Below are 14,572 nucleotides of genomic sequence, written 5' to 3'. Positions count from 1 at the left end.
AGAACTGATGACAATTTTAGCAACGTTATTTTCAGGGGAAGAACGGAGTATTATTAGGAGAGCGGCTTTACAGGAATGGGAAAAGAAGCACCCAATTGGGGAAGAAGGGGCCCCAGCAGAACAGAAATTCCCAAATGTTGACCCTCATTGGGAAAATAATAATAGAGAAGATAGGGAGTCAATGTGGGATCTATGAGAAATGGGAATATTAGGAATTAAAGAGGTGGCAGCTTGATCACAAAACTTTGTTAAGGCCTTCGAAGTACGACAAGAGAAGGATGAAACCTCTTCTGCATTTCATAAAAGGCTCAAGGAAGCCAAAAGGAAGTATTTGGGAATGGATCCCCACAATCCGATAGCACAGGGACTCCTAAAGGTCCAGTTTGTAACTAAATCATGGCCAGACATACAAAAGAAATTACAGAAATTGGATGGAGTGAAAGACAGATGGAAGAACTGTTATGTGAGGCACAGAAAGTGTATGTGAAAAGGGAAGGCGAGAAGCAGAAACAGAATGCCGCCACTATTATTTTGGCTGTAGTAGAAATAGCAAAAAGGAGAATGGGATCAGTGGATAACAGGAAGGGTAGGGGAGCACACGAAAGACAAGGGTCAGATACCCGGGAAAGGAGGCAACAGGCAGGGTGTTACCATTGCGGGGAAGTGGGGCATTTTAAATGCGAATGCCTGGAATTAGCACGAGAAAGGGAAGCCTAATGACCTTAGATGAAGATTGGGGGAGTCGGGGGTTCCTTCCACCAGAGACCCACCGGGAATCCTTGATAAATTTAAAGGTGGGACCTGAAGGGGAGGAGGCAGTATTTTTGGTGGACACGGGAGCAGCACAGTCGTCCCTAAGTTTTAGATCTACCGGCTTTAACTTGACTAAGGAGCATCTTAAGGTTTCCGGAGTAAAAGGCGAAGAATTCTTTGTGCCTATTTTTGAACCAACCCTAATTAGAAGAAATGATGAGGACGTGACAGGACAATTACTATATATTCCTGACATTGGAAGTAATCTATTAGGTAGGGATTTGATTATATTGCTGGGCTTAAAAATTGGGGTGGAGGATAGTGCAGTAACTGTAACAATGGCTATGTTAACACCTAGTGAAGAAAAACATATCAGCCCTGATGTGTGGGCAAAAGCGGTTAAACACAGGGCATCTAAATATTACTCCGTTGGTGATTACATTTCCTCGAGAAGATGAGACGGTTTGGGTTAGACAGTACCCTATATCGTTGGAAGGCTGTATAGGTCTGCAACCAGTTATAGATTCTTTGGTAAAAACTGGACTGTTAGAACCATGTATGTCACCCATGAATACCCCAATACTGCGCGTCTGCAAACCAGATGGAACCTATCGATTGGTACAGGATCTTAGGGCATTGAACTGATTGGTTTGATCACAACACCCGGTGGTACCTAATCCATATACTTTGCTAGGCAAAATACCGTGTAACCACCGCTGGTTTTTAGATTATTTACAGTGTGGAAACAGGCCCTTCGGCCCAACAAGTCCACACCGAAGCGCAACCCATCCAGACTCATTCCCCTACACCTAACACTACGGGCAATTTAGCATAGCCAATTCAGCTAACCTGCACATTTTTGGACGGTGGGTGGAAACCGGAGCACCCGGAGGAAACCCACGCAGAGACGGGGAGAATGTGCAAACTCCACACAGACAGTTGCCTGAGGTGGGAATTGAACCCAGGTCACTGGCACTGTGAAGCAGCAGTGCTAGCCACCGTGCCGTCCCAGTGTAATAGATTTAAAAGATGTATTCTGGGCTTGTCCTCTGGCCCCAGAAAGCCACGACATGTTTGTTTTTGAATGGGAAAACCCATACACTGGTAGAAAACAACAGTTACGATGGATGGTACTTTCCCAGGGATTCACAGAATCGCCTAATCTATTCGGGCACGTACTGGAACAGGTCCTGGAACAACATAAAATGCCTCAGGGAATGTCATTGTTACAAATGTGGACGATTTACTTGTATCAGGACAAAAGAGAGATGACGTGAGTTTAGCCATCAATAGACTGTTAAATTTCCGAGGGCAACAGAGGTTAAGGGTCTGTAGGAATAAATTGCAATATGTAGAGAAAGAGGTGAAATACTTAGGACACCTTATTAGTGAGGGCACTAGGCGCATTAACCTTGAGAGAATTAAAGGGATAGGAGAACTGCCCCTTCCAACCACCAAACGAGAATTATGGAAGTTGATGGGCTATTGTAGATTATGGATAGAAGCATACGCCCAGAAAATGAAGGTGTTACATTTCAAATTGACAGAATCTGAACATGAAAGACTGCACTGGATAGAAGAGGAAAAGGAAGGGTTACATGAGTTGAAGCGTAGTCTAATACGAGCTCCAGTGTAGGCCCTTCCCTCCCTAGATAAACCATTCCACCTTTTTGTGACAGTAAATGATGGAGTATCATTAGGAGTGTTAACCCAGAAAAGAGAGGGAAAGAGACAGCCCATAGCCTTCTTGTCCAATATCTTGGACCTTCTCTTGAGAGGATGGCCTGAATGTATACAGGCAGTAGCAGCCACTGCCATACTGGTAGTGGAAAGCCATAAACTTCCTTTTGGAGGGGCGCTAGTCGTTAGTACCCCCCATCAAGTTAGCACTTTGTTAAACCAAAAGACAGGGAGATGGTTGACAGACTCATGAATCCTAAAATATGAAGCCATCCTGATGTAGAGAGATGACCTTGTGTTAGCAACAGACACCTGTCTAAATCCAGCCACCTTCCTATGGAAAGGAGAACCTCTGGACAAACGAGAATTAGAACATGACCGTCTGGATGTCAAACCAAAGTTAGACAGGACCTAAAGGATATCCCCTTACATGACGGGGACTGACTGTTTATAGACGTGTCATCAAGAGTAGTACAAGGAAAAAGACACAATGGATATGCAGTAGTGGACGGTAACGAGAATCGAACGGTTGAGGCTGGCCGGTTGCCTAACACATGGTCGGCCCAGACTTGAGTTGTATGCATTAAACCAAGCTTTAAAACAATTAGAGAACCGAGATGGGGCAATTTACAGCGACTCTAAGTATGCCTATGGGGTGGTACATAACTTCAGAAAAGTATGGCAATCAATAGCCGGGGAAAGGAATTGATACACGAAGAGTTGATAGGATAAGTGTTGAAACATTTGGAATTACCCCAGGAAATAGATATGGTCCATGTACCTGGGCATCAGAAGGGGAACACTCGAGAAGCAAGAGGGAATAGGCTACCAGACAAGGCAACCAAAGAGGCAGCTATGAGTCATACAGTAACAAAAACACAGGTTCTCACACCCATAGTGGAGTCCCCTTCCCTGAACCCCGTGTACACTGAAGAAGAGGAAAAGGAATTCCAGGAAATGGGGGCTACTAAGACAACCCAAGGAAGATGGATCCTCCCGGATGGAAGGGAGTTATTAAGTAAACCAGTGATGACAAACATCCTAACCACCTTGCACCAAGGCAGTCATTGGGGCTCCCAAGCTACGTGTGACATAGTGTTAAGGAAGTACGGATGTAAAGGGATATACACGTTAGCCAAGCAGGTATGTGCAGGATGCCTGACTTGCCAAAAGATTAATAAGAAAGTAACGAGGGGGGGCCAAGAGGTGGAAAAAACCCTGAGGTTAGACCTTTTCAAAGAATACAGGTAGATTACACAGAATTACCCCCAGTAGGGAAACAAAAGTACTTATTAGTCCTAATGGATCACTAACTGGGTGGGTGGAGGCATTTCCAATGTCCTCAGATACCTCGAAGGGAGTAGTGAAAATTCTTTCAGAACATGTAATTCCTTGATATGGAGTGGTGGAAAGTATAGATTCAGACCAAGGTAGCCATTTTACCTCTGAGATCCTACAAGAAGTAATGGCGGGATTAGAAATCTCTTGGGAATTCCACACTCCTTAGCACCCGCCTTCCACTGGACAGGTGGAACAAATGAATCAAACCTTAAAGAAGCAATTGTCTAGGCTTGTCCTAGAGACTCGATTGCCATGGACAAAATGTTTACCTATCGCGTTGCTACGCATCAGGACTGCGCATAGGCGTGATATTAGCCTCTCTCCTTATGAGGTTTGGACTACCTTTCTTGGGTGGAAGAGGGGAATTACCAACTGTAGAGTTCAGTGAGAAGTTTTTGAAGAACTATATTGTGGCGCTCGGCTCTTCTTTGTCTGTCCTTAGGAAGACGTGTCTGTTGACCCAGACACCTCCACTTGAATTTGCAGTGCATCGGGTATGACCGGGTGATTGGGTCCTGATAAAGACCTGGAAAGATACCAAACTGCATCCAAGCTGGGAGGGACTGTTCCTAACCCTCCTGACTACTGAAACAGCCATGCGAACTGCTGAAAAAGGGTGGAGTCATCACACTCATGTTAAGGGCCCCGTGGATGTTCCTTCCCCTTCGGCAGAGTGGCAAGCTCATCCTACAGACAACCCTCTGAAAGTCAATCGGAGCAAAATGAATGGATTGAGATAAGAGACTATTAAGTATTGGTTAAAAAAACTGTATCCCAAAACGATTGTAAGTGTTGCATGGACTCACTCCTCCCTGGTATACAAAGAGTTAGGGAATAGACAGATAGGGTTGTGAGCTGAAATGAGTGGTCAACTTTATATTGTCACGATAATATTGGCGCTAGCTGCCAAGGAGAGGGGGTGTGGGAAAAATCATTTTACCGCTTTATGTCAGAATTATGCTTAACTAAAGGGGCATACCGACTGTTGGGTATGTGCTGAGATCCCACACCATGGGGAATCCGGAATTCCTCTCACGGTAATACCACTTACCAAAGAAGAAGTGTACGATGTACAACAATTTGACTCGGGCTCAAATGATACAACTTGGAGATTTGAAAGGGGTAATTATAATTTGTGGAATGGTTCCCTTGACCAGCGCTGAAAACTCTGGGTACTATCGATGGCCTTAGAGTTTCCCTACCGGAAGGATCAGTAAATACCACTTGTTTCTGTAATCAGAATGATACCGCACCCTTCCGATTAGGAAAACCATCTTGAGGCTACACCAGCCAAGCTACTGCTGAATATTCCCTGAATATTAAATGGGACATATTGGGTGTGTGGTTTAAAGGCCTACCCGTTTATCCCCAGAGAGAAGTACGTTTGGAGTGGCGAATGTAACGGGAATGGGTGCTGGGACCATCCAGTTCAGACACTACCCCAAAACCAGAAAGATTGGAGTGGCTGCTGCTGCTACCTTGCTTTCATAATTCCCCACTTGAGGCTGTTAAAGAGAGCCCCAAAAACACCTTGGAATAAACAGGGAGGAAGGCAAGTAACCCGGAAAGTAACCAAAGGAGATTGCCTCTCTGGACTTTGATACCTATGTATGGGACCGCTCGAGCAGGAGTAGAAATACAAAAGTTAGCAGCTTCCCTGGAAGAGTTGGCCAACAGTACTGCTGATGCATTGGCTGAAACCTAATCCCAAGTAGCAGCCATAACGACCAAAATGATTGCCACAGTGCTAACGACTCTTCAGAACAAGATGGCTCTAGATTATATTCTGGCAGAGAAAGGTGGTACCTGTGCACTAATTGGAGAAGGTGGTTAGTCAATTTGTCTATCTATGGATTATTGATATTAGTGAGTCTGGTGGTAGGGTCAATGTCCTAATATGAGTAATGAGCTGACTGATGACATCCCTTGGGGAAGGAACCCAAATACATCATCAGATGCTTCTATACCGTGTATAAGATTGTGAACCTCATCGCCAAAAGGCGTAAGAGGGCAGAACATAAGAAAATGAATTAAAGGAGACTTAATAAATACAGAAACAACAGTTAGAGAAAAAGAAAAAAAGGGGAATTGTGGGAGATTAGAAATGTAGTTTCTGCAGGAGGTGGTGGTTAGAGATGTAGTTTTTGCAGATGGGTGAGGGGGTGTTGTCGGGAGGAGGGGAAGGGGAACATTACACAAACGGTCACGGGATTCTTGCAGCATACTTAAGGCTAAGATTTTAACGAATGTAGAGGTTTTTGTATAAGAAATAGTTTTAAACTAAGAAATAACTTCAAAATGTTGTAGTTGACCACAAAAGAAGTAGTCGGGGCATTTCAGTATAAAGCTTATAGTTTGATAAGAGAAACTGGATAAAAGAACAAGCTGTAACAAACAAGGAACAAAGAGTGCAGACATACAAGGACAGCAGGATGGCCAGATAAGAACATAACTAGAGAGAAAAAAAAACAAGTGAGGTAATCGGCTTATGATAAGTTGGGAAAAGGGAGGCGTGATTCCGCAACTTGCAAACTGAATAAGAACGGTTACATGCTTTGTTTTTGTGAGCATTTTTGCTTGATTGCAGAGGAGTCCGGTACTTGCAAGGTCGTAATAAATTGTTCTTGTTTCCAAGGCTTTGTGTCAGGCTGATTTGTGAGTGAGTTCTGTTTCTCACAGAAAGGATGTGCTGACCTTGGAGGGGGAAGGGGGGAGGGAGGGCGGTTACAAGAAAAATCCCAGTGATGAAAGCACTTGTTATGTGATGAAAGGTTGAGGACTCTGGTTCTTAACTTGATGGAGTTTAGAAAGATGAAAGAGAACCTAATAGAAACTTAAAGAATATTGAGAGGCCCATTCATGCATCTGTGTAGATGCATTTTTATTGATGCTATCATTTGTGGGCGGCACAGTGGCACAGTGGTTAGCACTGCTGCCTCACAGCGCCTGAAGACCCGGGTTCAATTCCCGACTCAGGCGACTGACTGTGTGGGGTTTGCACGTTCTCCCCGTGTCTGCGTGGGTTTCCTCCGGGTGCTCCGGTTTCCTCCCACAGTCCAAAGATGTGCGGGTCAGGTGAATTGGCCATGCTAAATTGCCCGTAGTGTTAGGTAAGGGGTAATGTAGGGGTATGGGTGGGTTTCGCTTCGGCGGGTCGGTGTGGACTTGTTGGGCCGAAGGGCCTGTTTCCACACTGTAAGTCTAATCTAATCTAATCTGAGGAGTATTTCTGAACAAACAGACCTAGCGGGTGCAAGAAGACAGTTCCTTAAATGTGGCATTGCAGCTTGACATTGTGGTGAAGTAAGCGTTTGGCATGCTTGCCTTCACTGGTCAGAGCACTGACAGCAGGAGTTGGGGCATCATGTTACAGCCTTACAGGATGTTGGTGAGGCCATTTTTAGAATACTATGTACAGTCCTGGTCAACCTGCTATAGAAAGGATGTTGTTAAGCTTGAAAGGTTATAGAAAAGATTTGCAAAGATGCTACCAAGGTTGCAGGGTTTGAGTTATAAGCAGAAGCTTCATAAGCTGGGAGCTTTTCTTCCCTGGAGCTTTGGAGGCTGAGGGGTGACCTTTCAGAGGTTATAAAATCAGGACGGGCACAGAAAAGGTAAATAGGTATAGTCTTTTCCCCAATGTAGGGGTGTCCAAAACTAGTGGGCATAGGTTTAAGGTGAGAGGGGAAAGATTAAAAAGGGACCTGAGAGGCAAATTTATCACACAGAGGACAGTGAGTATATGGAATGAGCTGCCAGAGGAAGTGAGAGAGGCAGGTACAATTACATGTAAGAGACATTTTGTAAAGGTACATGGATAAGAAAGGTGCAGATAAATGGGACTAGTTGAGTTTGGGCAACCTTGTCAGCATGGGTGAGTTGGGCTGAAGAGCCTGTTTACATGCTGCATGACTATTAAAATGGATGAGAATAACAAACGTTGCCTGAAAGACAATCTGTGTGTACAGGAGGAGGTGTGAATATTTGGGGTCATTATACAGAGCAGTTTCCCTTGGCAAAACACATAATTGGAACAAGTCAAAAACTGACTCTGACAAATGTTATTTCTCTGTAGTCTGAACAGGATGTGGCCATCTCTGCCAAGGTGGGAAGTAGATTCAATTCCAAAATGTCCTTGAACCAATCGACTTGCTCAGCCAGAAGGCAGTGAAGAGTTTGCAAAGGGTTAGGAATCACGTGCAGAGCAGAGTGGGTAAGGAGCTCATATTTCATTCCCTAAAGGACCATCACAGACAGGAACAGGAGAAGACCATTCGGACCCTCAAACCTGCTCATCCATTCAAAAGCATTGTGGCTGATGCACCATTCCTCACGCTCACTTTCCTGCAGTTAACATGTAACCCTCAATTCCCTAACTGATCAAGAATCTATGTATGTATGTATTCCAGCCTTAAACCTGCTCCTGTCCCCACACACAGCTCTCTGTGGCAAGGAGTTCCAATGACACACAACCCTCAGAGAAGAAACTCCTCCTCACCTCAATCTTCAATCTTCAATTTTGAACCAGATGATTGTTTGTTCAACAGTCATCAACTCCAGATCTGTTTTTGTTTAAAATCGCATTCCAAATCCACCACCTGCCACAGCAAGATTCAAATTGACATCTGCAGGGCATACCCTGGGGAGCTGAAAACATAGGATTTTGCTTCCCCATTATTTCAGAAACTGAAAGTGAATCTCATCAAAATTGAGACCGGAATAAATTGCCCCACCTCATTGAGCTAAACATTGATGTCGACAGAATCCATACATTGTGGAAAGAGATCATTCAACCCATCCAGTCTGTCCCAAGCCAGTGAAGAGGATCCCACCCAGTCCTGACCCTACCCCACCATAACCCTGTATTTACCATGGCCAATCCCCCTAACCTGCACATCATAGTATCCTACAACGTGGAAGCAGGCCTTTTAGCCTATTGGTTCCATATATTGACCCTCTGAATAGCAACCAACCCAGACCCACCACCTCTCCAATCCCTGTAACACTGCATTTCCCATGACTAATCCTCCTAGCGTGCATAACTCTCTCACAATGGCAAGGCCACTCCATCTGAACTGCACATCTTTGGACTGTGGGAGGAAACCGGAGCACCTAGAGAAAACCCACGCAGAGAAGGAGAGAAAGTGCAAACTCCCAATAAACATTCATCCGAGGCTGGAATTGTTCTTGGGTCCCTGGCGCTGTGAGGCAGCAATGCTAACCACTGTGCCACCCAATAATTTTGCCACTGGCCATGCTGGGGTTGGTTAGCTCAGTTGATTCTATAGTAGGCTTACAATGTACAGTCACATTGCCAGCATGCGTTCAATTGCTGCTCTGGGTGAGATTGCTGTGAGTGATCATTCCTTGTGCTTTAGATGTGGTGTCCCTCAGGTTAAACCATAAAACAATTGTTTGCTTTTTCTCCCCCACACCTCTTTCTCCCTCTGTCTAATAAGACAATGGTGACTTTACATTAACCGCCTGCTAAAAACATAACTCTGCTGATTAAAAATTAACTGCCCTCTTTTTCACTGCAAAATAACTTGTATGTTTCCTCCCTGATGCACTATTGGAGTGAGCTGTAAATAAAAGACACTTTACCAATGGTACATATCTAAATGAAGTGGGAGAGGGTGCACAGGGAGAATTACCAGCATATTGCCTTGGGGCCTGGAGAGTTGTGATTGAGAGAGGTTGGACAGACTGGAGTTGTTATCCTTACAGCAGAGTAGATTGAAAGAGAGGGATGTATAAAATGATGAGGGATGAAGATGGGGGAGGCAGGAAGAAACTTTCCCCGCTTAACAATGGTGGGGGAGGGGTATAGATAGAAGGTAAGGGCCAGGAAGTTTTGAAGGGATTTGAGGAAAATCTTGTTCACCCAGAGGGTGGTGCGCAATCTGGAAGTCACTGCCTGTAAGGGTGGTAGACGCAGCAACTCTCATCACATTGAAGGAGGTTTTAAATGTGCACTCTGATGTCAAGGCTATGGATCCAAGTGCTGGGGAAGAGGGATAAGAGAATATTGAGGTGGTTGTTTCTGACCAGCACAGACTTGGGCCTTTTTCTGGGCTGCAGACTTCTCGGAAATTACGACTAACTCACTTTGAGATTTGTAAGCTACATCCAAGATATCATCTAGCGTGATTTTGTACATTTCATGTTCAGAGATGAGGGGTTTGTCGTTGAAAGAGAGATTCAGCAGTTCAGGCCAATATGCTCTGGAGTTTAGAGGAATAAGAGATCCAACTGAGGGCTATAGGGTGGTAAAGGGGGTGGGATTGACAAAGGAGACAGAGAGGATGTTTCCTCAGGTGTGACAATTTAGAACGAGAGGGCCATTGTTTCAGACAAGGGGGTGGGACTGATTGAAACGAGAAATGTTGAGAAATGGCTTCTCTCCAAGGCAGAGGGGGTGGGAATCTCTGGGAATTCACTTCCCAGTGTGTGGGTGCATGTTGGGACACTGAATAAATTGAAGGAGGGGGACAAGCAGATTGTTAATCAGTGAGGGGTTAAAGGGAGGGGGGACAGGAATCTGCAGTGAGGCTGGGATGAGATCAGCCGCAGCTGTATAGAAGGGAGAAGCAGGGTCCCGTGGGATCCTAGCCTGCATGTTGTGTTGATCGTCCAGCTGCCTGAACACTTTTTAGTGTGGCTGGCTCATAGCACATGCTCAGAAAGCTCTGCATCTCAGTGCCTAAACTGTGTAATGTATAACAGGCTATTAGTTTCTTAGTCCAAGACCATAAGATATAGCAGGCATTCGGCCCATCAAGTCTGCTTTGCCATTCCGTCATGGCTGATATGTTTGTTAACCCCATTTTCCTGGCTTCTCTCTGTAACAGTTTATCCTCGTACAGATCAAGAACCTATCTCTGTCTTAAAGACATAATGACAGCCGTCTGCAGTAATGAGTTCCACACATTCCCCACTGTCTGGCTGAAGAAATTCCTCCTCATCTCCGTTCTAAAGGGAGTTCCTTCACTCTGAGGCTGTGCCTTCGGGTCTTAGAGAAAATGTTTCCACGAGTAGGAGAGACTATGTCCACACTATCCGGGCCTCTCAGTATTCTCCAAGTTTCAAACAGATTCATCCTCACCCTTCTAAACAAGTCCAGACTCATATTCCTCAACCCCTCCTTGTATGACAAGCTCTTTATCCCTGGGATTTTTCTTGTAAATCCTTCTGCAGCCTTACCCCTTCCTCAATACTACCTGTCCTTCCACCTGTCGTTGTGTCATCAAAGAAACACTCAGGGCAATGAAATGAAACACTCCTCATGTGAATGATGCTAGACCAAGAGCAAATGGCTCCTTGCCCCCAACGACCAAGGCCAAAACGGACCTTTCTCAAACAATAAGCTGTTGTTCTGGGGCAATCAACAGATTGATTGAGAATTCTCCACGAAGGTATACAGGAAAGCCACACACACAGACCAAGTCCTGAACTATGAAAGCAACCACCCCAACACACACAAACGAAGTTGCATCAGGACATTATTCAAAAGGGCCACAACACACTGCAGCACACCAGAACTACAAAAAGAGGAGGAGGAACACCTATACAAGGTATTCACCAAAAACGGACACCCGCGCAATTTCATCAACAGATGCCTAAGGGAAAGACAACGAAATGAGGACATGCCACAACCCAAAGGACTGGCCACACTCCCATACATCAGGGAACTGACAGCCAGACTGCTGCGACCACTAGGACTCATGACAGCACACAAACCAACAGCCACTGTAGTAGTGGTTCTGTTCGCCGAGCTGAAAGTTTTTGTTGTAAACGTTTCGTCCCCTGGCTAGGAGACATTATCAGTGCTGTGGAGCCTCCTGCGAGGCGCTTCTTTGATGTTTCTTCCGGCATTTATAGTGGTCTGTCCTTGCCGCTTCCGGGTGTCAGTTTCAGCTGTCCACTGTAGTGATTGGTATATTGGGTCCAGGTCGATGTGTCTGTTGATGGAATTTGTGGATGAATGCCATGCCTCTAGGAATTCCCTGGCTGTTCTCTGTCTGGCTTGCCCTATGATAGTAGTGTTTTCCCAGTCGAGATTGTACCAATCCCTTCTCATAAGACTAACCTTTCATTTTGGCAAACAATTCAGTGACTGAAGGCTGGAAATGTGTTACTGGTTAAAGTGCAGCAGGTCAGGCAGCATCCAAGAAGCAGGAAATTCAACGTTTCGGGCATAAGCCCTTCATCAGGAGGGCTTATGTGTTGTATGAAAGGAGAGAACGTTAGCACTCCCCTTGATAAGGATGGAAGGGGTCCTAGTGGCCTAACACAACACACAAATGGTGAAGGCATTGCCATCTACTTAGTGATTCCTGATGAAGGGCTTATGCCCGAAAGGTCAAATTTCCTGCTTCTTGGATGCTGCATGCCCTGCTGCGCTTTAACCAGCAACACATTTTCAGCCTCTGATCTCCAGCATCTGCAGACCTCACTTTTTACTCAATCAATTCAGTGATCTCCTTTGAACTCCCTCCAACTCAACTCCATCCCTCCTCAAGGAATGGAACCAAAACTGTCCGCAGTAGTCCGGATGTGCAATCCCTTGTACATTTGCAGCAACAATTACCTACTTCCATACTCCATTCCTTTCAAAATAAATGCTTTCCTTGTGACCTGCTGTAGCCTTTGCACAGAAATTTTGAACTTTCTCTCCTACTTAAATGATAACCTGCCTTTTTCAATTCTTCCAACTTCCTATTACTCCACTTTGACAGAACTGTGAACTTGAACTCCAAGTTCCCTCTGTTCCACTACACTCCTCCATGAAACTCTGACCTTAATTTGTCTTTCCAAAACATAAGATCTCACACACTCGCAAAGCTATGCTGACCATTCCATATCAAACCCAATCTTTCCAAATGCATGTAAATCATATCTCTCAGAATCTTCAAGTAATTTACCTAAGATAGATTAAGGCCTAATAGTCATAGAGTCATAGAGGTGTACAGCATGGAAACAGACTCTTCGGTCCTATCCGTCCAGGTCGACCAGATATCCCAACCCATTCTAGTCCCACCTGCCAGCACCCGGCCCATATCCTTCCAAACCCTTCCTATTCATATACCCGTCCAAATGCCTCTTAAATGTTGCAATTGTACTAGCCTCCACCACATCCTCTGGCAGCTCATTCCATATATGTATCACCCTCTGTGTGAAAAAGGTGCCCCTTAAGTCTCTTTTATATCTTTCCCCTCTCACCTTAAACCTATGCCCTCACGTTCTGGACACCCCCACAACAGGGAATAGACTTTGTCTATTTATCCTATCCATGCCCCTCATAATTTTGTAAACCTCTATAAGGTCACCCCTCAGCCTCCGATGCTTTAAGGAAAACAGCCCCAGCCTATTCAGTATCTCCCTATAGCTCAAATCCTCCAACCCTGGCAACATCCTTGTAAATCTTTTCTGAACCCTTTCAAGTTTCACAACATCTTTCTAACCAGAAGGAGACCAGAATTGCATGCAATATTCCAACAGTGGCCGAAGCGATGTCCTGTACAGCAGCAACATGACCTCCCAATTCCTGAACTCGATACTGTGACCAATAAAGGAAAGCATACCAATCACCACCTTCCCTATCCTATCTATCTGCAACTCCACTTTCAAGGAGCTATGAACCTGCACTCCAAGGTCTCTTTGTTCAGCAACACTCCCTAGGACCTTTCGATTAAGTGAATAAGTCCTGTTAAGATTTGCTTGCTCAAAATGCAGCACTTTGCATTTATCTGAATTAAACTCCATCTGCCACTTCTCAGTCCATTGGACCATCTGTAATCTGAGGTAACCTTCTTTGCTGTCCACTACACCTCCAATTTTGGTGTCATCTGCAAACTAACTAACTGTACCTCTTATGCTCGCATCCAAATCATTTATGTAAATGACAAAAAGTAGAGGACCTAGCACCGATCCTTGTGGCACTCCACTGGTCACAGGCCTCTAGCCTGAAAAACAACCCTCCACCTCCACCCTCTGTTTTCTTCCTTTGAGCCAGTTCTATATCCAAATGGCTCATTCTCCCTGTATTCCATGAGATCTAACCGTGCTAATCAGTCTCCCATGGGGAACCTTGTCGAACGCCTTACTGAAGTCCACATAGATAATATCTACTGCTTTCTTAGGTTTTTCTTTGCAACCATTCTTGAATAATGGTACATTTGCCACCCTCCACTCTTCTGTGACCTCACCTGTGGCTAAGTATCAGCCAGGACTCCTGCAATTTCTTCTCCAGCTGTTGCAGTGAGGACCTAGAAATTGGACAAACTAACGGATATAAGGGTAGAAAAGTCTCCAGGCCCTAACTGATTGCATCCAAGGGGACGAAAAGAGATGGCACTCTTGGTGATTTTCTAAACTTAGATGGACTCTGGGGCAGTTCCGCAGATTGGAAAACAGCAAATGTGATGCCACTGTTTAAAAAGGGAGGTAGAGAAAACAAATGGGGAATTATAGGCCAGTTAGCTTAACATATGTAGTGGCAAGATGCTAGAGTCTATTATCAAGGAAGAAATAGCAAGGAATCTCGATAGAAATTGTCCCAATCGCCAGCCACAGCTTAATTAATCTGCTAGAATACTATGAAGACTTTATAAGTACGCTGAACAATGTGGACCAAGTGGATGTGATATATCTAGATCTCCAAAAGGCATTCGACAAGGTGCCGTGCAAAAGGCTGCTGCATAAGATGAAGGTGCACGGCATTACAGGCAATCCATTAGCATGGACAGAGAGTTGGTTAACTAACAGGAAGCAAAGAGTGAGGAAATTTGAATGCTTT

At 44.9% G+C, this 14,572-nt stretch overlaps 1 protein-coding gene and 1 non-coding gene across 2 annotated transcripts in view; both read left to right on the top strand.

Annotated features, from left to right (window-relative positions):
• The window catches only part of LOC132837100 (histone H4), a 1,051,674-nt gene that overhangs the window by 798,534 nt on the left and 238,568 nt on the right, over nt 1–14,572 (top strand). The gene's annotated exons all lie outside the window — the stretch shown is intronic.
• Nucleotides 11,998–12,126, top strand: LOC132837404 (U6atac minor spliceosomal RNA). The gene has a single exon (XR_009647531.1). It is a non-coding gene; the product is annotated as a U6atac minor spliceosomal RNA (small nuclear RNA).

Source organism: Hemiscyllium ocellatum, chromosome 49, assembly GCF_020745735.1.
Source record: "Hemiscyllium ocellatum isolate sHemOce1 chromosome 49, sHemOce1.pat.X.cur, whole genome shotgun sequence".
Taxonomy (NCBI): Eukaryota; Metazoa; Chordata; class Chondrichthyes; order Orectolobiformes; family Hemiscylliidae; genus Hemiscyllium; species Hemiscyllium ocellatum.
The sequence above is the reverse complement of the archived record's forward strand: the minus strand, read 5'-3'. Positions and strand labels throughout refer to the sequence as shown.